The sequence below is a fragment of the Pongo pygmaeus genome, chromosome 18, assembly GCF_028885625.2.
Source record: "Pongo pygmaeus isolate AG05252 chromosome 18, NHGRI_mPonPyg2-v2.0_pri, whole genome shotgun sequence".
In the NCBI taxonomy this organism is placed as follows: domain Eukaryota; kingdom Metazoa; phylum Chordata; class Mammalia; order Primates; family Hominidae; genus Pongo; species Pongo pygmaeus.
In genome coordinates, this window is record NC_072391.2 from 56,045,716 (window position 1) to 56,070,730 (window position 25,015).

Below are 25,015 nucleotides of genomic sequence, written 5' to 3' on the forward strand. Positions count from 1 at the left end.
TTCTTTAATGTGTAATTGCTAAGTAAAAGTTCTAAGAGTAAATAAAAGAGAAATAATTATGAGCATATTTTATGAAATTATAGATAGGCACACTTCCACGTGCCTAGTTGCAGTTGTTTTCTGTTTTCAGGATCTTTTCTGTTCCAAACTTCCTAAATATAAAAGAATGGACCCTGAGGTGACAATCTAATTAAATCGATATAATCATTTTCCAAGAATGAAATCTGTCATTTAAAATCCATAATAAATATTTTGAAGAGAAAAATAATAAGAAAACATAAATAAGGATTTGCTTTTGGCAATCTATTAAATATTTAATTTTGAGTAAAAATGAAATAGTCAGTTCCTTATGTTATCCAATGCTCCCTGAACTCTGAAATTCTTGTGGAGGAAATTACAAAGATGCAAAGTAAATGCCATTTGATACAAGTAGACAATTGGATTTTTTTTAGTAATATGTGTTGCATTATAAAACTGTTATGAAAATACATTGTTGTTCAGAAATGGTAAAGTTTGTAAAAATTTTTTCCAATTCTTGGATCAAACTAAAGCCAAAAGTATTTACTGGTAGCAATAATGGGATGAGACAGGCCAGTGTAACTGATAAAAACATTTATTTATGCTGAGAGTTACCCTTATAATTTCTACCATTTGTTTATACATTTATTCAATAAACTTTTATTAAATGCCTTTTATATATGAGGTCTTTGCCATGTATGGGGAGTTCAGATATTATACAATTATCACTCTGGTACTTGAGCTAGTGAAGAACACAGACAAGTAAAGAAAGATACAATAGAAGAGGGCCTATGACTGCCTTTTTCTTTTTAAATTTAACAGAGTTTAATTGAGCAAAGAACTATTCATGAATTGGGCAGCCTCCACCCAGGATAGATTCAGAGAGGCTCCAGTGTAGCCACGTGGTGGAAGATTTATGGACAGAAAAAGGAAAGTGATGTATAGAAAACGGACATGAGGCACAGAAACAGCCAGATTGGCAACAGCTCAGCATTTGCCTTATTTGAACATGGTTTAAAAAGTTAGTTGGCTGCCTTTGATTGTGACTTTGAGATGGGAAGATGGAAAGGCTCAATTCATTTAATGGCTGGATCAGTCCAGATACCAACAGGAAATAGATAGTACACTCAAAGCAAGATAATGTGAGGTCGGTCAAATAAAGGACCATTTACGAAGGGTAGCCAGGGAATAAAAAAACCATAAGGCATAATGCATAATCCCAGGGCTGGGGTTGGTACCAGCTGCAGGTTCAGTGTGAAGAGAGGGAAGATATGGTCAATATTCTCTCCCTCCTCAGACCTGCTACCAAAGCTCTTTGTTGGCTGGACACAACTGGAAGTCAGAGGGCTTGACCCCTCACAGGTGTTGCTCATGCGGGTGACTCTCTTGGGAAGGAGAAGAGGGTGGAGAAGGATGGGGAATAGATGTGGACACAAACACAATATCCTGCAGTATGGTTTTAGCTGGACCTTGAAAAATAGAAGGAGTTCACTGAGAAAGCTTTGCAGGGGTGTGAGGTGGGGTGAGAAGGAGTGGGAGGTCTGGCAGGCTCAGTCAGGAAATTACACAAAGAGTGAAAGAGGAACTTGTTTATGGGTTTAGTGTGTTTGGAATCTATTTTCACTTTATGCCATGGCACTGTAGAATATTGCGTATATATTGCAGCACTCTCTGGCCCTCTCTCTGTATCTCTTCTTCTCTCTTTCTGATTTTGGGGGGAAATGTGCCTTGAACTCAGCCTTGGCATGAAAATGTAACATTTTGTGTGTGTGCCTGTCCACATGCCATGGACCTCTTTGGCAGCCTGAAGAAGACTATGGATTCTTTCTCAAAATAATCTTTAAAAATATCAAAAATCTAATACTTAAGATTATAAGAGGGCACATTTATGTTGAAATACTGTTATGATAAATCTAAAAATTGTGATGCAGCAAAATGAGCTTTGTTAATGCACTAAATAGCATGTTCTTGTGTGGGTCTATTAACTATCATAATTTCAATGTAATGCTGTAGTGATAAACAGAAAGTATGTTGAGATAACAATTGTATTGTTAAATAGCAGTATCTGTGATTTTCACTAATGACATAGTGCCAATTGAAGGAAATGTTAAAATTCACTTAGCAGTTAATGAAAATTGAGATGTCATTTTTCCCATCCAAGTCTGGAACCATTGGAAGTCTGTGGATCCACACGTTGAAAACAGCTGTTTTAAAGTATATTTACCATGTCTTTAAACAAGTCACATGAATTATACAATTATTAAATTCACCAAATAAGCTGAATGCATATCTTATGCCAAATGTCATGCTGAGGAGATACATGGTGAAAGATTTTTTTTTTTTTTTTGACAGTCTCATTATGTCACCCAGGCTGGAGTGCGGTGGTCTGATCATGGCTAACCGCAGCCTCAACTTCCTGGGCTCAAGTTATCCTCCCACCTCAGTCTCCTGAGTAACTGGGAAAACAGACATGTGGCACCATGCCTGGCTAATTTTAAAAATTGTTTTGTAGAGATGAAGTCTTGCTATGTTGCCCAGGCTGGTCTTGAATTCCTGGGCTCAAGCTATCTTCCCACCTTGGCCTCCCAAAGAGTTGGGATTATAGGCTTGAGCCACCACATTTAGCTGGGAAATTTTTTAAACATTTAAAAATTCTGTGGAAAAATACAATTATCTCCAAATGGCTCATCATAAAATACTAGAATGCAATAACTAAAAATTTCTTCTACTATTTCCTAGAGACAATTAATAACACACAGTGATACTCATGGAATAATCTACTATGTTTAATGCAATAAAAAAACCTATAATTGCTGAATTTCTTTTTTTAATTTTTGTTTTAAGTTCAGGGGTACATGTGCAGGATGTGCAGGTTTGTTACGTAGGTAAACTTGTGTCATGGGTTTTTTTTTTAAATACAGATTATTTCATTACCCAGGTATTAAGCCTAGTACCCATTAGTTACTTTTCCTGATCCTCTCCCTCTTCTCACCCTCCATCCTCCAATAGAGGCCAATGTGTTGTTTCCCTCTATGTGTCCATGTGTTCTGATCATTTAGCTCCTACTTATAAGTGAGAATATGCGATATTTGGTTTTCTGTTCCTGCATTAGTTTGCTAAGGATGACGGCCTCCAGGTCTATCTCTGTCCCTGCAAAGGACATGTTCTTGTTCTTTTTTATGGCTGCATAGTATTCCGTGGTATACATTAGGTAACCGCAAAATAAATTCAACCCAACTGGGGTCTACCAAGTGGGAGAAGGGATGAGGGAGAGAATAATATTGTTTCTTTAAATTTGAATAGTACTTTTTTTGTTGTTCTGCATTAAGACCTTTTTTTTTTTTTTTGCTTTGACTTGAAATAAGTTCTTTGACAGAACATACTGCTTCATTAAGTAAGTAACCTGAAGTATGCATTAGAATTGTGAAATGTATCATGCAAGAGACAAGCTAAATTTCTGCAATAAAAATGTAACCTCTTTTTATGACACAGCTTTAGCCAATTATAGTCATTGTTAATTCTTATAATTGGATGCAAATCATGCCTTACTTCAGGAAATAGGCTGCAAAGATACTGTCTTCTATTAAATGTCATTACAGATGTGTTACTTTTGAAAACTTTCTGTTGAAGTAAAATAACATAAATAAAGTTAAGTTTACATGTTGTTTAATTAGTCAGGGTTCTCCAGAGACACAGAATCAACAGAATATGTATATCCTTTTATCCATATATTTCTATACTTGTATGTGTGTGTGTGTTTGTGTATATATATATATATAGAGAGAGAGAGAGAGAGAGAGATCTCATGTTTTCTCTCATTCCGTGGGTTACATTTTGACTTTGCTAGTAATATCTTTTTATAGACAGATATTGTTAATTTTAGTGTAGTCCAATTTATCATTCTTTAAATTTATGGTTAGTACATTATATGTCTTATTAAGAAAATCTTTGTCTACATCAAGACCATTAAGATGTTCTATATTTTCCTCTATGATTTTAACTTTTTATGTTTAGTCCTGCAATCCATCTGGATTTTATTTTTGTACCTATTTTGAAGTAGATGACAAGATATATTTTTTCCATATGGATATCTGATTGGTCCAGGACAACAACAAAAAATCCCCAGTCTATCCCATGTGACCATAGAGGTCTATTTTTGAACTCTCTATGCTGTTCCATTGGTTATTTTGTCTACCCTTGTGCTAATACCACTCTGTCTAATTAAGCTTTACACTTGGCCTTCATAGACGGTAGTATAAATCCTCCAGCTTTGTTCTTTTCCTTTAAGATTTCTCAGATGTACCTCTCTTTAAATTGGATAAAATTAAAAATTCTATTTTAGAAGACAGTGCAAACTAGACCAGACATAACTATTTAGATAAAGAATTACATCAGCTGACAGATAATCATAGATAATCCTTTATAGCACATGTAAGACAGAATCATTCCTGTTGAGGTCTTTAACTTGAATTGAGATAAAATCTAGTATAAGAGAAGCTCATAGGACTTTGAATTCAAGTCTAGTGAAACATGTAGTACTAACTAGGTTTCCCTGATTTAGGTCCAATAAATATTTACTTAGCACCTACTATTTGCCAGGTGTTATTCTGTGCATTTCTGCTGTAGCATATTATTAACTTCATTAACATCTGTGATCCTCAATCTCCCTTTTTGGAGGATAAATTATTATAGAGATATATTTCAATATTCCACCAAACTATACTCTTGTCTGAAAAACCAGTTATGGTTCCTTGGCTTTAAGTAACAGAAACTGACTCTGACCAAAATGGAATTTATTAGAGGGACAGTGGGTGACTCATAAAATCAAAGAAAGGTTGAATAAAAGGGCACTAAGAAGGATAAGGATCAAGATAGCTCAGGAGAAGAACCTCAGGGAGAATCTGAGTTCCCAATAAACAGAATCCAAAGCCAGATTTAAGTAATAATGATTTATTGGAAGTTCAAATCCCAGAGCAGAGAGTGAGAGAAAAAGGAAACGAGGCAGGAAAGGATGGGGAACAAATGTAGGTGATGCATTACCACGTGGCCGTGGTTTCATGATGAGTCGTGGAGAGGCGCTGCTGGTTTCTCAGTATATATACCAGCTAAGCCATGCAGAGGGGATAGCTGGACACACTGCAGAAGGCAACTGGGCTTCAGTCCAGTGCAGTAAGAAACTGGGAGGAAACTTACTTGCCAGCTTCATTCCATCCCGTTTCCTATTTCCTGTTGATCAAAGGTTATCCCAGAGGGAGATAGCTACTCTACCCTTCTAGTTCCTTCTAGTCCCTTCAGCAATCACGTCTCATGCCCTGGGACTTGTGTCTTTTCTGTGAATCCAGAAAGATAAGGAGGAGACAGAGCATGAGGCAGTGGGATTTGGTGGTCATGCATGGAGTTAAGGTCCCAGCAACAATTGAAGTGGATTGAAGTGGAACAAAATAGCCAAGGGCCTAGAAGACAGGTGAGGTGAAGAGCATGTAATGATGTACATGTGATATGTTCCAGACTCATGAATTTGAGGAGTAGCAGTTCTTCAAAGTAATTTTTGCAGGGCAGATAAAAATCAAACCAAGGGGCCCAGGGCATGGTGGTTCATGCATGTAATACCAGCACTTTGGGAAGTCAAGGTGGGAGGATTGCTTAAGGCCAGGGGTTTGAGACCAGCCTGGGCAACATAGTGAGTAACTGGGCAGATGGCATGTGCCTGTAGTTCTATTTACTCAGGAGGCTGAAGCGAGAGGAGGCTTGAGCCCAGGAGTTTGAGGTTATAGTGAGCTATGATTACACCATTGTATGCTAGCCTGGGTGACAGAGTGAGACCCTGTATCTAAACAGCAGCAGCAACAACAACAAGAAATAAAAACCAAAAACCAAACCAAGCAAAACAAACAAATAAGCAAATATATATATGTGTGTGTGTGTGTGTATTTTAGTGCATCAAAATACTGCTCTTAATGCCTAAAATGAAAATGACTGACAATAGTAGTAATGGCAGAGGTGTAGGGCAGCTGAAACTCTCAAATATTGCTGGTGTGAATGTAAAATGACACAGTGACTTTGGACAAGAGCTTGGCAGTTTCTTGTTCAGTTAAATACATACCTACCATATGACCCACCAATTCTGCTCCTTTGTATTTGCCCAAGAAAAATGAAAACATGCTCACAAGATATTGCACATACATGCTCATAGCAGTTTTATTAACCATGGCCAAAATCTGTAAAGAACTTAAATATCCATCAACAAGCCAATAGATGAATAATAACATCCTCATTAAATGGCATACTCAACGATCTAGAGAAATAAATTACTGATTCTTTTAACAACATTGTGAATGTTAAAAACATGGCAAGTGAAAGAAGTTAGGGAAAAAAAAGTACACATTTTAGGATTCAACAAAGGCAAAACTAATCTGGGGGAGTAGAAATTAGAATCAGCATTTCTTTGGGATGGGGAGAGAATTGACTACATTGGGTCATGTGGGAACCTTTTGGGGTGATGGACATGCTTTATATTTAACTTAATTGGAGTGGTAGGTACATGGGAGTTTATGTCAAAACACATTGAAGTGTGGATATATTTTACTTAGTGCAGGTTAGACCTCAATAAAGTTGATTTGAAAATGTTGGTCTTAAACATGAGTCAGGACACTCTACATTGTGGGATAATGTACTCAGCTTATCAACCACTAACACCAACTGAACAAGCATCTGCCTGGTTTTCCCATTTGCCTTCATCACAGATTGAGGGCAGGAGGGAAGGCAAATGTGCATGGCTCTTGACTGATATCTGTTGCCCCATAGCAATTCATCTACCATAGGTTTGTTGAATTCAGACAAACTTCTACTCACATGGCCCCATATCTTAATGTTGGAATGCATGAAAAATTCAGAGAGACTATAGCTTCCTCTATACAGTATCTTTAGGATTCTGATTTAGCCTTTATTAACATTTCTATTCATGTCTTCCACATCAACCTAAATTTTTGTATCACCACCAGTCCTTCCCCCTTTTAGCCCTGTTGCTTTTCTTAGCTTTATGATCCTCCATTATATTTCCAGTGGGAGACATTTGGAAGGGGCTGAGGCAGAAACAGAAGAGAGTCTCCTAGGATTGGGGCGCTTGCCTCATTTTATAACTAAGCATGGTTCCTGAGTCATTGAATCAGAAGTAGATAATAAATGGAGATCCGAACTTCCTCCCAAGTATCTTCTGGGTGGTGTGTGTGCCGTGAGATCATTTACGAGTAGTCTCATTTCAGCTCCTGGCTTGTAATTGTTGGAATTTCCTAACAGATTCTGGCAATGGCTTGGCTGTCTGTTTCAGTTTCCAGGCTTCCTTTGAGTTCCATGTCTTTCTGAGTCTTTGTAGGTATTTCAAGGGCACGTTTGGAGATGTTGATATAGGGATTGCTAACCAGATGCCATTTTATACCAGCAAATCCACTTCCATTAACATTGTAGGATTCTCTTTAAAGAGGGCTATATTCTTCAGCAAGATTTATTCTAAGCTAAATGTGTGCTGTTTAGTCCTGATTTTGTCAGTTTGGAAATCTCTACTTGTGCTTGCCACCTCTCTCGCTGTCATTTCTCATCAACCTGGCACTTCCTCCCATGCCTGTATCTGTGTAATTACATTAATAGGATAGTGTCCTAGGCGATTTCATCTGTATTTTATCTTGAAAGTGAAAAATCAAGGATCTTGTAAATCCCTATTTTTCATGAAACCGCCTTCAAAGGACTGAGTACATGCCTACTTCTTTAGATTTTATCAGCATGTAAAACGCTGCTACAATGAAATGGATACTACCTTTATTTTGCAGAGCAATAATTGGCTTTCTTTCAAAAACCTAACCCAATTATTTCCAACTTGTTTTAGATAAAAGGGAAGTATATTTAGAAATTGTATTTACACGTAAATATAGAAAGATTAGGTAAGGTTGAGTTTGAACATATGGCATGCAGCTTATTAAAAGTGAGCTTTTCACCAAATCTTTTGACCCCTAGAGAAATGTTCTCAAATTTTAGGATACCAGGTTCAACCCCGGACCTCAAGGATTAGAATGTGTATGTCTAGGAAATGGGAATCTGCATCGTTAACAGCAACCCAACCTGTGAGTTTCTGATGCTCATGTGTCCAGTCCACAATTTCAACATTACCCCATCGTTAGAAGACTCACTTCAAGTGAATTTTCACATGTACAAAATAGAAATGGAGTACTGTATTTTTATACTTGATCCAGTCAATATTGCTGAAACTCAGCCTTTTTATTATGTAATCAAGTAACAACATATTTTCTCAGCAAGAACTTACTGAAGAGTTTCAAGAATTAGAAAGAGTAAAAGAATGCCATTTCATTAGGGGAAATATATCTGGTCACAAAGTCCATGCATTTTAAACTGGAAGAGAGATGCAGCCATTAGAATTTTTGTTTTTACTCAAACTTTCATACTTAGCCACAGTATTTATCTGTTTTTTCTTAGAAATTTTTTCTAGCTGAAAGTGGAATGTAATATAGAACCATGTGCACCGGTGAAAGGTAAAGGAGGGAGGGAGACTAGATCTAGTAACCAGAGAACTAAGATGTGACACATTTTGAAGCATCATAAACAATAGAAATACTATATTCAAGACATTTGGAGCTATATGGTTTGGGGAAGATAGCACTAAGTTCCTAAGAAAATAACTCCATATTATCAAAGCAAAAATTGGTTTGCATAAAATGGTCCAGTATCATAACAAAAGTTAAAATTACGTTCAGGGCCATCTGGTAAAGACATTTTCATTTGCTTTATTACATTTTGGAAAAATAAATTCTTTCTAAGTAGCTTCTGTTAAAGCTTATATCTAAGAAAGGGAAGAAAAAATGCTAAATAGAAGGGAAGAAAAGAACCATATTTATGCAAAAGCAATGAGACTTTTGCTGCTTTTCTTTACAGAAGAGTAAAAGGTGTCATATGCCAGTGACCTACTTTGGGGAAACAAGTGAAGCAGAATCATGCGAAGATGTGTTTTGGGAGCCCTGCGGTGAGATTTTCAGTTGGATTTCTGACAGTATTTGATATCAAATTTTAGAAACAAAGTTTCTGCAAGAACCTAGGAAAGTAATGCCCCAGTGACTGAGAATGATGCTTTTGAACAATTAAAAACCATGATTGAGATTTTGCTGATGGAATTCTTAATTTCCATCTAATATACACATAATCAATAGAGATATCACAATGATAATGACTTAGATATAAACTTGGTTCCAGCCACTGGAATAAGTGTTTAGTGCAAATTCTCGCATTTACTCATTGCATTAGTCCTATTCAGTATGTATTATTATAATTCCAACTTTACAGGTGAGGATGCTGAGATTTAAAGAGATCAGAAAACTTACCTAAGGTAATATGACTAGTTAAGGGACAGATTTGAACTTCAAATCCCAACTTTAAACTGCCCCGCTAAACTACTACCACACATGTGTGTGTATTTATAATTATACCAACATTCATATTTATATCTGTATGTGTTTGCATTCATAGTTATTCATAAACACTAATTATGTCTCTTTCTATAATCTTGAGAGAATAGCTTTTTTCCCCCCAGAAAAGTAGATATTCACAGTTAAGTTGAAGAGACTACAAAAATCTAAAGGGAAACTTTTGAAAAATTTGGCATTGAGTTTTCCTTGTTTGCCTGAAGTTACTTCAATATCAGCATCAATATAGAATATAAACTTTATGAGAGGAGGGACTGAATTCCTTTCTTTTTCCTTTCTCTGGTCTCTTACTGCTGCAGTGTAATTAATGGTGCCAACACAAATCAGACACTGCTTTATACATCTTTTTGAGTTAATGAGCAAATTAAACAATCAAACGACTCTCAATTTTTCTCTCTCAGAGACCAGTCTCTTCAAGAGTAGTGAATGGAAGTCATTCTGATTTTGATGCTTTAAAAACCGTGCGATTTTCTAGAATCAAAGGATGAATGATTTGGGGCTGAGTGTTCATTCCCCTTCTCTCTTACTTCTCTAAGACTAGGGTGGTGGTCAGGATTGATTAGTTTTCCAAGTAAAACATCCAAATGCAGTCTGATCTCCTGGTATTGACAACAGGTGCTGGAAGGCTAGAATGTGTTAAGGAACTCTTGTGAAATAAACATTTTGGTTAGAATTTTTGGAGATACTATCTTTATTTCTAATTGCTTTAACTCATTATGAGTTGAAATTAATTTGGAAACAATTATTTTTTAATAAACAAAGTCAGTATCACAGTGCTGTTTGCTCCATTTGAAAACAAACATCTCTGGATCTCCATAGGAAAAATAAAAACAATTCAATTGGAGGTTACCTAAAACTAGTCCTTGTCATTCAGAATAGCTTCAGGCTGCTCACATCATACATACCTTGGGCATATGCTGAAGAGAAAACAAAAAATCATGGAGAGATTAATTTAGGTACATTATTCTGATAATTCGTAGCAAAGGATAGCCTCTTCTGTCTTCCGTGTCCTCTGAGCCTTTTTATGAACTGATAGTTTGGAGCTAATGAAAACAAAGCTTTCAGATTTCCTGAGTCTCATTTAGACAGTCAGTAGACTGTCAGCCCAGAGAGGGACATCAGGTGCTTTCCAAAAACATTCTTTAGTATGAGGTTGTGGATTTGACTATGTTAGAGAGATTGTGAAAATTGAATACAGGAATTTGCTTATTTATTTTATTAAAAAATTTTTTTTGAAACAAGGTCTCACTGTATTGCTCAGGCTGGCTCAAACTCCTGACCTTAAGTGATCCTCCTGCCTCAGCTTCTTGAGTAGCTGAGACTAGAGTCATGCACCTCGGCACCCAACTCTGGAATTAATTTTAAATCCAACTTTGCCACCCGATTGTATGACCTTTGGCAGAATGCTCGCTTAGTTTAAGGCTTTCTACCTGTAAAATGGGAATAATGTGTACCTTTATGAAGATTAAATTAAATCTATATATGTACACACACACACAAACACACATAACATCTGTTACGTGGCAGACACTGCGTTAATAATACAGTAGTTAATATTACTGTTAATCGGAGTAGTATTACAGTTTCTTCTGTCTTGCTGGTGTATTTTCCTCAGTGACAGACAGAAAAGATCCACAGAAAAGGAAACCTAGATAATTTTGGCTGCAGTGGATGTTTTATAATAAGCTATTTTTAAACTACATCTTGTCATATTTAAGCAACATAGTCAATCATACAATATGATCCCTAAAATTTCCCATTAAGAACAATTACCTCTGCTCATATTTTTCCCACACCTCAACCAAATACATACAACTATGATCCCCCATTACTACTACTGCTTATCACTACCATCACCATCTCCCACACAACCTTCAACTACAACACCCCACACAACTACCACCACCACTACCACTCGCACTCACAACTGCCGTCATCTCCTGCACAATGTTCAATGACAGCCACACCCCACACAGCTACCACCACCATCACCACCACTACCACTCACCACTGCCATCACCATTTCCCACACAACCCTCAATTACAACCACACTCCACAGAACTACCACCACCACTACCACTCACCACTCACCACTGCCATCACCATTTTCCACACAACCCTCAATTACAACCACACTCCACAGAACTACCACCACCACTACCACTCACCACTGCCATCACCATTTCCCACACAACCCTCAATTACAACCACACTCCACAGAACTACCACCACCACTACCACTCACCACTGCCATCACCATTTTCCACACAACCCTCAATTACAACCACACTCCACAGAACTACCACCACCACCACCACCACCACTCACCACTGCCATCACCATTTCCCACACAACCCTCAATTACAACCACACCCCACACAGCTACCACCACCACCACCACCACCACCACTCCCACTTACAACTACTGTCATCTCCTGCACAATGTTCAATTACAACCACACCCCACAGAGCTACCACCACCACCACCACTCCCACTTAAAACTACCATTATCTCCTGCACAATGTTCAATTACAACCACACCCCACACAGCTACCATCACCACCACCACTGACAACTACCATCATCATCTCCCACACAACCCTCAACTACAACCACACCCCACACAGCTACCACCACCACCACCACCACCACTCCCACTTACAACTACTGTCATCTCCTGCACAATGTTCAATTACAACCACACCCCACAGAGCTACCACCACCACCACCACTCCCACTTAAAACTACCATTATCTCCTGCACAATGTTCAATTACAACCACACCCCACACAGCTACCATCACCACCACCACTGACAACTACCATCATCATCTCCCACACAACCCTCAACTACAACCACACCCCACACAGCTATCACGACCACCACCACTCCCACTCACAGCTACTCCCCACATCATCACCATTACCACCTATAGTAACTACCACTCACAACTGTCACCACTATCTTCCCGAATTGCTATCTCCATCATCATCACCTCTCATAACTATCACATCCTCTGTCACCACCGTATCCACAACGATTACCTCAAACTATCATCACCACTGCTGCCCATAGCTACTGCCACCCACAAATGTCGCCATTATCTCTCCCATAACCACCACCTCTACTACCATCACCTCTACCTGCAGCTACCACCTTCCTTACCACTGTTACCCATAACTATCCCCACTGCAACCTCCCTCAACTACCACCATACAACCTACAACTACAACCATACCATGCACAACTACCATCACCTACCAGAATCCTTCACACCTGTCACTCCCACCACCCACAACTGCCACCATGCCCTCACCGCCTCTGCTAATACCACCACCACTATCACTTTCTTTTCTTAAGGAAAAGTGCAAGTTATTGGTAGAAAATCTTGTAAAAACCAACTGGAAAAAATATTCCAGAAAAGTAATTATTTCTTTTCTTTTCTTTCTTCTTTTTTTGAGACAGGGTCTCACTCTGTTGCACAGGCTGGAGTGCAGTGGTGTGATCTCAGCTCACTGCAGCCTCAGCCTCCCAGACTCAGATGATTTCCTACCTTAGCCTCCCAAGTAGTTGGGACCACATATATGCACCACCATGCCCAGCTAATTTTTTGTATTTTTTTTTTTTGTAGAGACAAGGTCTCATTATGTTGCCCAGGTTTGTCTCGAACTCCTGGGTTCAAGTGATCTGCCCGCCTCAGCCTTCCACAGTGCTGTGATTAAAGGCATGAGCTACCTCATCTGGCCAGTAATTCTTTAAATTAATTCTGAACATCATTTTTCTACTTATAATCTTTTACAGTTAACATTTTCTATTGCTGAAAAAGTGATTCATTATAAAACACTTCTCATAAAATTGCCAGAAGGATACTGTACCTCTGTTAAATAAATTTTGGCTTCCTCAAAAAGTTCAAAACGATAACTCTGCTGCTTTAAAAAAATAATTTCAACTTTTATTTTAGATTCAGGGGGTACATGTGTAGGTTTGTTATGTGTGAATATTGTGTGATGCTGAGACTTGGGGTACTAAGTCTCATGACCTAGGTACTGAGCATAGTACCCAATAGATTTTCAATCCCTGCCCACCTCTCCTTTCCCCCTCTAGTAGACGACAGTGTCTATTGTCATCTTTGTGTCCATTTGTACCCAATATTTAGCTCCCACTTATAAGTGAGAACATGCAGTATTTGGTTTTCTGTTCCTGTGTTAATTCACTTAGGATAATGTCCTCCAATTCCGTCCATGTTGCTGCAAAGGACATGATTTCATTTTTTTTTATAGCTGTGTAGTATTCCGTGGCATGTATGTACCACGTTTTCTGTATCCAGTCCACTGTTGATTCCATGTCTTTGCTGTTGTGAATAGTGCTGCAATGAACCTGCGAATGCATGTGTCTTCTTGGTAGAAAAATTTGTTTTCTTCTGGATAGATACCCAATAGTGGGGTTGCTGGGTCAAATGGTAACTCTGTTTTAAAGTTCTCTGAGAAATTTTCAAACTGCTTTCTGCAGGGGCTGAACTAATTTACATTCTCACCAACAGTGTATAGGCGTTCCCTTTTCCCCACAGCCTCACCAGCATCTGTTGTTTTCTGCCTTTTTAATAATAGCCATTCCAACTGGTGCGAGATGGTATCTCATTGTGGTTTGGATTCGCATTTCTCTGATGATTGGTGATGTTGAGCATTTTTGCATCTTTGTTGGGGACTTGTGTGTTTTCTTTTGAGAAGTGTCTGTTCATCTCCTTTGTATTCTTCTGCTTTTCTTCAAAGTTTGACTCTTCTACCAGTCTTTGTTACATATATTTATACCATACACTATAAATATGCTCCTAATTTGTGCTGACCTCATTCATATATAAACACAGGGAAAGGCAAAGAGTTAAATTCTAATACATTTTAATAATATAAAAAAATGCATTCTCTTGGAAAAAAGTATAATGTTTATTTAAAACTGTTGGCCCATCTGCATGTTAGTCAGGTATGTGTATCAGGATAAAAAACATTTACTTTTGTTTAAAGGACCCTTTTGGAGAAAGAGAGGTGTTGGTTACTGTAATAGTTTAGTACATTTTTTTTAATAAAGTTTATTTCACTTTAAAGTTTAAAAATGCCCACTCTCTTCTGCATAGGAGTGGGCATTTTTCCTCTGGTTGAGGATTCATTTTAAGAGCAGTTTTTCTAAAAAGATTCTGAGAGTTTCCCAGACAATGTTAAGAAATGTGGGGTAGAGAGAGAAAGGGCTTTATTTCTACTCCATGCTTGTCATTATTCTATTTTTTTGACCCAAAGTGTAAGCTTTCATTAAATTTATCAAGTGCATTTTTATTTTTATTTTTTTTTAAGAAGGCATGGACTATAACCAACTTTTAATTAATCGTGAGGTTGAAAGTTTCAGCATTTATCGTTAAAAAAGCCTTCCATGGAATAGTTTTATTGAGAAATATTCTGAATTATTAGCTTGCATACAAGCTAATAGAACTCCTGAGCTGGAGGGAAGAAAAAGAGAGGTGGCCTTTATAGTGAGGACAGGTTAGCGTGGTGAGACTCTGATAAGCAACAGAAACTGGGAAAAATAAGGCCTTGCCAAATGTAGATGGTTTCCTGGGTACCTTTTGTGCATGTGGGGAACTCAACTACCCATTACCTATTTATATATTCCCACTGTGTTGTTAGTACCAAAGGAAATAACTTGCCCAGTTTTCTGCCCACTACATAATTATTTATTGCAAAATTAAATTAGTGAAAGGGAAATTTTTATATCTGTTTTTGTTGTCTTCAAACATAGTTTATGCACATAAATTACTTTGGAAATCAAATGCCCCTTTGTGAAAGAGAATGTTTATTTTGGAGATGTACACAAAGCATGCAAAAAGGACATAATGGCGTGTGATTCTCTGGAAGTTTTTACAAACATCAAAGAATATGACAGCTACTGCTCAGTGTCTCTCATCTGTGAATATGCTGGGCTGCCTCCCAAAGGTCCATTTCTTTCTTTTTTTTTTGAGACGGACTTTTGGTCTTGTTGCCCAGGCTGGAGTGCAATGGCACAATCTTGGCTCACTGCAACCTTTGCCTCCTGGGTTCAAGCGATTTTCCTGCTTCAGCCTCTGGGGTAGCTGGAATTATAGGACGCACCACCATGCCAGGCTAATTTTTTATTTTTAGTAGAGTTGGGGTTTCACCATGTTGGTCAGGCTGGTCTTGAACTCCTGACCTCAGGTGATTCACCTTGGCCTCCCAAAGTGATGGGAATACAGGTGTGAGCCACCACACCTGGCCCTAAATGTCCATTTCTGTGTCCAAAAGTCAAATGATTTGCTCAAGCTAAGCTGTCTGTTGTTTCCTCCAAAGATTGATGAACTTCTTCAAAAATACACAATGAATGAGAGTGACCTATAATTTCAGAGAATTACTACTTGAGCATAGTTTCATTAAAAATGCCTGCCAGACACTATTCACAAAAGCAAAGACTTGGAACCAACCCAAATGCCCATCAGTGATAGACGGGATTAAGAAAATATGGCACATATACACCATGGAATACTATGCAGTCATAAAAAAGGCTGAGTTCATGTCCTTTGCAGGGACATGGATGAAGCTGGAAACCATCATTCTAAGCGAACTATCACAAGGACAGAAAACCAAACACTGCATGTTCTCACTCATAGGTGGGAACTGAACAATGAAATCACTTGGTCACAGGACGGGGAACATCACACACCGGGGCCTGTCGGGGAGTGTGGGGCTGGAGGAGGGATAGCATTAGGAGAAATACCTAATGTAAATGATGAGTTGATGGGTGCAGCAAACCAATATGGCACATGTATACCTATGTATCAAACCTGCACATTGTGCACATGTACCCTAGAACTTAAAGTAGAAAAAAAAAATGCCTGCCAGAATCCAGTTAAACAACGAGCCTGCAACAAACAAACCATGGTCAATTAGATATAGAAGGAAGACCCCTCTTCTAATTGAGAACCTATTGCTGCCATGAACCTCATTGTACAATGTCTCTTTGAGACCCTGCTTTCAACTCTTTTGAGTATATACCCAGAAGTGAGATTGTTGAATCATATGGTAATTCTATTTTTAATTTTTTTGAAACATTGCCTTACTGTTTTCCACAGCAGCTGCATCATCTTACATTCCTGCCAAAAGTGTACACGGGTTCCAGTTTCTCTACATCCTTAACATCCTAGTGGATGTGAGATGGCTGGTATTTAATTGTGGTTTTGATTTACATCTTCCTAATGATTAGTGATGTTGAGCATCTTTTTATATGCTTTCTGGCCATTCATAGATCTTCTTTGGAAAAATGTTTTATTTCAGTCTTTTGCTTAATTTTTATTTGGGTTGTTTGTTGTTTTATTGTTAAGTTGTAGGAGTTCTTGATACATTCTGGATATTAACCCCTTAACAGACTATATGATTTGCCAGTATTTTCTCCTCCATAGTTTCCTTGTCACTCTAATTGTGTCTTTTGATGCACAAAAGTTTTAAATTTTGAGTATTCCAATTTATCTTTTTATTTTGTTGCCTGTGCTTTTAGGGTCATATACAAGAAATCATTGCCAACTCCAATATCAAGAAGCTTTCCCCCATATTTTTTAAGAGTTTCAAAGTTTAGCTCTTATGTTTGTCTTTGATTCATTTTGAGTATTTTGAGTTTTTTTTTTTTTATATGGTGTAAAGTAAGAAGAGTTCAACTTCATTCTTTTGCATGTGGACATGTGGTTTTCCCAACACCATTTGTTGAACAAACTGTCATTTCCTCATTGAATGGTTTTAGCAACCTTGTTGAAAATCATATGAATATATATGTAAGGGTTTTACTTCTGGGCTTGCCGAATCTTTTGATATTTCAAAACAAACCAGATTCATAATTTCATGTGTAATAGTATTTTAAAGTATAAGAATGTAAATGTAAAAAAATAAAAATTAAAGGACTACAGAGCCAAAACAAAACACAAATATACAAACATACGTGGGCCATTTTTAAGTCCATTGGGCATTAGCTTGTTGCTTTTATTCTTAAGAGAACAGAGATGGATGGATATATGCATGCATACAAGAAAATGTTCTTCTTTACTGCATTTACAGTTAAGCTTTTTTTTTTTTTTTTTTTTTTTTTTTGGCAGAGTTTCACTCTTTTTCCCAGGCTGAGCGCAGTGGTGCGATCTCGGCTCACTGCAACCTCCGCCTCCCAGGTTCAAGCAATTCTTTTGCCTCAGTCTCCCATGTAGCTGGGATTATAGGCGCCCACCACCACGCCCAGCTAATTTCTGAATTTTTAGTGTAGATGGGGTTTTGCCATATTGGCCAGGCTGGTCTCGAACTGCTGACCGCAGGTGATCCACCGCCCCCCAGCCCCCGGGCTCCCAGAGTGCTAGGATTACAGGCGTGAGCCACCGCACCTGGCCTAATGAAGCAAATTTTTATAGAGAAGTATTAGTCTGGAAAAATAGGTCATTTTAGTTTTGCTAGAGGGGTGAAGTAAGAAGTAAAGTGGGATTCTGAAGCTGTTTTCCCTTTGCAAGGGTAGGCAACTTTGCCCATGGAATGTTACCCATGTATCTCTCCAAAAGCTCAATTTCTCTGAGGCTGTAAGGATGGAACAAGAGAGAAGGAAGCTAGCATTTGTTCAGTGACAAATCTATGTCAAGTGCTTTACAAATTTTAGCTTATTGTCTTACAAAAATTTCCCTGTAGATTGGCTTTTATTATTCCCTTTAAAAAAAACCCCAAATGCTTAAAGGTAAGAAGAGGTGGGGAGTTTATTTTAGGTTACAGTGAATGGCAGAGCCAGAATTCAGATAGTTCAGCCATCCTCCAAAATTTGCATGATCCATCGAGATACTACATTGTCTTTAAATAAAAGTTTCCCAGTGACTGAGATGGGAAGCCAGGTGGCTGAGTGCAGAAGAAGAGATCATGCTTCTTCATTAGTTCTTTTAAAATAATCAACTAGATTTAAAGTAAATAAAGATGAAATCAGGGCCATGCATGGTGGCTCATGCTTGTAATCCTAACACTTTGGGAAGCCAAGGTGGGAGGATTTCTTAAGCCCAGGAGTTCAAGACCAGCCTGGGCAACATAGCAAGACCCTATCTCTACAAAAAAATACAAAAATTAGCTAGGCATGGTGGAGTATGCCTGTAGTCCTAGTTACTCAGGAGGCTGAGGTGGGAGGATTGCCTGAACCCAGAAGCCCGAGGCTGCAGTGAGCTGGGATCACGCCACTGCATTCCAGCCTGGGCAACAAAGCAACACTCTTCTTCTTAAAAAATAAAAATAAAAAGTAAGTAAAAAGAAATAGAATCTTCCTGGCTTTGCACTGTATTGCTACCTTAATATAAGCCCCAAATCCATCAATTTATGCAAGCATTTGCACCCTATAATTAGATTTTTTCCTTTTAACTAAGTTCCTAAAGTGTGGGCACTTAGTAATTGATGACAATTATTATTCTGCATCATAATAATGAACAATTTGAAAAACCATAATTACTGAAAGCAGTGGTTTTTCAACTACCACCTTTTGGGAATATGTGTGTGTTTCTGAATGCTTATATAGGAAGCTTTTAAACTTGCAAGTCCCTTCTTATGTCAACAAGCCACATGTGCTTCTTTGAGGATACCAAAAGCAGGGCATAGCCCACGGAATCACAGAATCTGAGCCAGAAAGGACCCCGGATAGCTCAGTTCTCAGATTTTCCTCATGGTGAAACCAAGGTTAAGTGTGTTCTTCATGTCCAGAGCCAAGACTAGAAGTGAGCTCTCTTCAATCTTAGTGCAAGACTTTCTTTGATGCATCTTTCTTTATTTGCTAGATGATGCTCTGCAGCTAATGCAAGAGGCCCCAAAATTCATAATGGCATCGAATGGTATCTGTAGACTAAATATTCTACAAGTCTGTGTTCTTCTTCCTAAAATATATGTAGATGTTACTGTGATTTTTAGTGTTCATTGAACAATTCAGCAACTTGCTGAGCACTTATATGAACAGGGACTGTGCAAATTGCTCCGCATACAGTAGTGAGCTTAATGACAAAGCCAACACCTTCATGAAGTTTATATTCTGATGAAATGAGACGGACAATAGATGGTTAAACAAGCAAAGCTAAAGCATTACAGTTGGCAAAACATTCTATGAAGAGACATAAAACAGGGTGAGGTTAAAAAGTGCAGGCAAGTGAGGTTTGCTCTTTTTTATTGACAGGTTCAGCAGAGGGCTCACTTAGCTGAAAGGGTAATGTCTGAGCAGAGATTTGCAGGAAAAGAGTGACCCAGCCATCGGGGTGTCTTGGGAAGGGGAATTAAAGGAAAAGGAAGACCTTGGATGTCAGTTTGCCTGGACTGAAGTGAAAAAGAGAATTATATATATCATAGACTACATATGAAAAGTCTATATGTTGAGGAAGTTATAATTTATATGAAAATATTAATTCTTAGGAAAAACATCTCCTAATCAATGTTAAAATTTTGATCTGTCTTCAGCTTCTGATCTGCTCCAATATTATATATTAAGGACATTATAATTTGTATGGAAATATTAATTCTTAGGAAAAACATCTCCTAGTCAATGTTAAAAATTTGGTCTATCTTCAGCTCCGACCTCCAATCCTGTCATCAACCAAAGCATTTTATCATCCTTCTGTTATATAAGCTTCAGAATAGCAGGGATCTTGCCTATTCTGTTCATTGTTTTATCCCCTCTGCCTAGAAGCATGGTCAGTGCCTAATAAGATGTTGAAAGTACCTGTTGATATAACATAAAATGCAGATGGCCCCATACATTTATTGCAATAAGCTTTTTTCCCAAATAGTGTGTCCATACACTTTAAACATTGAAAAGTGCTATTGTAAAGAAAGACATGGGCTATAGAATCTTATGATCTGGAGAAATAGTATTAATAACAGACTATTTCCTAGGGTTTTTGTGAGACATAGATATGGTAGTAATATAAGCTGAACACCTCATATAGGGTTGGCAGATACAAAGTGCTCAGTAATGATTCCTAATGGCTACATTCCTCTTGCCCACCAGCTGTTTCTATTTACAGATTCTGCTTTTGGAATGCATCTCTGATATGAGCAAGTAAACATTGAGCAGAGAAATTTGAACAATTGTTCAGTCTTCTGAAATTCCAACCACTTTCATGATCTATTGAAAACAGAATTGGATAAAATTGTGCACAGCCACCTTATTCTAGGGTCTTGGCATGAACTTGAGCCCTGTTCCTCCTTCTGTCACAATATGTCAGAAATCCTGTGGAGACTTTCCCTCTATAGATCTTTCAATAACTGACAGTTCAAAGATGAGTCAAATAATTAAGACAGCTCTATTTGACATAATCAAGAAACATTGCTTTGGGAGCTGGGGAAAAGATAGTATAGCTGCCCTCTTATATAGCAAGCCTGTTGAATTACAAATGAATGAACCAATGAGAAAGGGAGAATTCAGAACTTGATGCTAAGTGTCCGGTCCACACTGGGCATTTTGCTAGATTCTGTGAGAAATGTGGTAGTGAAATAGGATGTTAGAATCAAGTGGACAGAAGAGACAGTTACTAACAATGAAAGAAGTGTGTGTGGGGACAGAATGAATGATGAGGAGGTTGAGAATGGATTGGAATGGCTGAGGGAATTAGGGGAGGTTCAGTGAGGAGCTGGCATATTAAGTGTGTCTAGAGGAATGAGGAGAATTTTGTAAGAGGAATTCTAGCAAATGCAGCACTGTAGTCTGCAGGTTAAGAGTTAAATCTGGGGCACCAGCAAACGTTAGCTCTAAATGGAGTCTACCACATTCTTAGCCGTCTGACCTGTAAGTTTCAGCTTTCTTGTCTGTGCAGTGGAGTGGGGTTGGAAAATAGGCTTGGCATAAAGATAAAATGAGATGATCCACATCAGGGACTTGCACAGGCTTCAGACCTGGAAAGGACTCAATAAATATTAGCTACTATTGTTATTATTATTATTTTCCATTTTAACCAGATGCCATTTTTTGTGCAATGGCATAAGTCCAGAGAAGCCAGGCAGAACTCAGATGACAAAGAGCCCATTCTGGATTTGAGTGTGTAGTTAAATTCTGCCCAGTAGGGTACAGAGGAAGGAACACCCTCATGTTGAGTGCTCACACGGCTCCAGGTGCTGCAGGTTTTGGAAGGAACAGTTGCAGCCCTGCCTTCTAGGTACTTAGCTTAGTGAGAGGCAGGCAAGAACCCACGTCATTCTGAATGCAAGAAAGACTGTGATTAGGTTCTGTAAAAGGGGTGCAAAGATATCATGAGAGCATAAGTGGGAATCATCAATTTCACTTAAAATACCTAGAAGAGGTGACATTAAAATGCATCTTTAAAAAAAGCTATTAAAAAATGAGTCCAAACCTGTTTTTGATTCTAGAAGTGCCACCAGTTTCCTGGCTGTGACATCTAGGTGAATTGCTAACCTCCCTAAGCCTCAGCTTTCTTATCTATTAAATAGGGATAATATAATACCTATTGCTTAGAGCTATTGTGGGGTTTATGGAAGATAATCCATGTAAAAGGGCTTACCCAGGACTATGCCAGGAACTGGTTCAATAAATCACTGCTATGTATTAGTATTATTTCAAGACTGTTTTATAGAATACAAAGCACTTTCTTACAGATTATCTCGTTTGATCCTTAAAACATCCTTGTAACATTGGCAAGATGAACAACTATCATTCTGCTTTAACTGGCGAGGAAACTGAAGTTTGAAGAGATAAGTTTATCAAATCACAAACAACTGGTATGGGTCCTAGTAAGGGCTCAATGCCAAATCCAATACCCTGAATACATCTCCCCTCATTTCTCTCTGGTGAACGCCCTCAGATGATGTAATTGTTATATTGGTTTTAAAGCTATGGTTTCTTTTTTTTTTAATCAGAATCAAATTGTTTTATTGTTATTGGGATGTGGTCATTTCTTCAGTCAAATCTTCTGCTTATGGAAGTAGGTAGGATCTGATTAAAATCTAAATAAAATGAATTTGCAATAATTTTGTGGAAAATCATAGCTGAAAACAGAATTTAGAAGATTGACTTGGTTCACTACAGCAGTATTCACATTAGCTAAAACATGGAAGCAATGCAGGTACTGATCCACAGATGAAGGGACAAGCAAAATGTGGTGTATACTTACCAGGGAATATTACTCAGCCTTAAAACAGAAGACAATTCTGACACATGCTACAACGTGAATAAAGCTATGGTTTCTTTATAACTTCAGTGCTTCTTTCATTCAAATGAAACCTCATGGAAACCCCTAACTTAGGCAACAGTAAATAGAACTGCTCTGTTGAAAGACTGAAGACTGTAAGATTCTCTCCTTTCCTTTTCCCCTAATGGCTCCATAGAACCCAACTTGAGAAAATAAAAGAAATAAACAGGCTTAAAGGAAAGTTCTGGATTTGGAGTGTGAAGAACAGCACAGGCAAGGGCTTTGTGGCCTGGAAGTTCATGATCTTTTCACAAGCGCGCAAAGAGTCTGATGCTTCATTCTTGGCCGGATGAGCTTGCACAAGGCAGTGTGGTTGTCTGGAAGTCTAGTGGCCTGAGCCTTGTAGAGTCAGAGCCCGTGATGTTTCCTAACTGTGGGACCCTGGGCATGCTTCTTTTTTGTTGTTTTTAAGATGGAGTTTCACTCTGTCGCCCAGTCTGTAGTGCAGTGGTGTGATCTCGGCTCATTGCAACCTCACCTCCCAGGTTCAAGGGATTCTCCTGCCTCAGCCTCCCAAGTAGCTGGGACTACAGGCATGTGCCACTGCCCCCAGCTAATTTTTTTGTATTTTTAGTAGAGAAGGGGTTTCATCATGTTGGCCAGGCTGGTCTTGAAGTCCTGACCTCAGGTGATCCACTCGCCTCAGCCTCCCAAAGTGCTGGGATTATAGGCGTGAGCCACTGCGTTTGGCCTTGCTTCTTAAATTCTCTCTGGCTCATCCTCTCATTCACAGTATGCAAGTAAAAATAACATTGATCTCATGGGTTATTGTGAGAGGTAAATTTGATAATAAACATAGCATTTTAAAATATGCTTGCTATATAGTAAGTGCTCAATAATCATTTATTGCAAATACTTTCACCTTTTGGGCCCTCTCATTTCTGCAGAATAAGAATAATAATTTGTCAAGCGAGTTTTTGTCAGACTTAAATGGGGTAATGTATACAAAATGCCTGGCACAGTGCCTGGCACATGACTAACTAAATAGAAGTCATCATAATGAGAAGAATAGTGAAAATGATAATTATCTGGGTGACTTTATTCTTTTCTCTGAATCCTAACTTTCCCCATTAAAACACGTCCTGTCTTGTGTTCCCAGTTTTCTCTTCTCTCCACTGCCCCTGCTCACACATGAAGGATCTTTGCTGTTTCTGACGTCAGTCCCTGGACCCTTTCCACAGGAAAGGCTCATGTCCTCCAATTAGACCAATACCATTGACCCAGGCCCTTTGGCAATCCTGGCGCTTTCCATATTAATTTGACATCTGCACTTCACCTTGAAAATATGCTAATTGCAGCAGGGATCTGAAGACTGTATGAAACACGGGTTTGCAAGAGTCTATGGTGTGCTAGCGATAATTGCAAATTTAATTCCCTTTGAGAAGATGTACAAAAACCTGACCACTCCCATCAGCCCAGAAGAAATTAGAATCTCTGAAATCAAGTGAAATGAACCAAGTGAAAGGAGAGAATATCATTTCTAAAGAAAAAAGCTCTGAACTTTATTATTTAAAATCTCCCTAAAAAAGTTTGGTTCAGAAACAGTGATTTTTAGCCCATTCATTTACATTAGGCAATTAAATTTTCAGAATTAGTATTCTGAAAAGAAAAAAAATGGATCCAATCTTATTTTACAGAGACAAGTTTAATTTAAAATATAAGTAAATAAAAAGGAGAATTGTAGGCAAAAGTTCATTGTGTTTTATTATCATCAAAGGAACACTAATTTAAACTAAGCTGGCAGTGCCATTGAATAAGAAAAAATATAATCTTAAATTTGAAGAACAACTTTATTGAGGTATTTTTTATGTATCATAAAATTCTCCTATTTCACAAGTGCAACTCAATGACTTTTAGTAAATTTACTGAGTAGTACAACTATCACCTTAAATCAGTTTTAGAGCATTTTCACTCCCCTAACAAGATCATGTTTATTTACAATTAATCCTCATTTCTACCCCCGGTCCCTGGCAACCACTAATTTACTTTCTGTCTCTATAAATTTGGCCTTCCTGGACATTTCATGTAAATGGGATCCTGTAAGATGTGGCCTCTTGTGTGTGGCTTCTTTGACTTGGCATAATGTTTTTGAGCTTTGTTCATAATGTACCATGTGTCAGTAGTTCCTTTTTATTGCTGGATAGTGTTTCATTGTATCGATAGACCATGTTTTGCCTATCCATATGCCAGCTGATGGCATTTAGGTTGTTCCCAGTTTTTGTGTATTGTGATGTAATCTTATTTTTACAAGACCAAATGTTTTACAATCT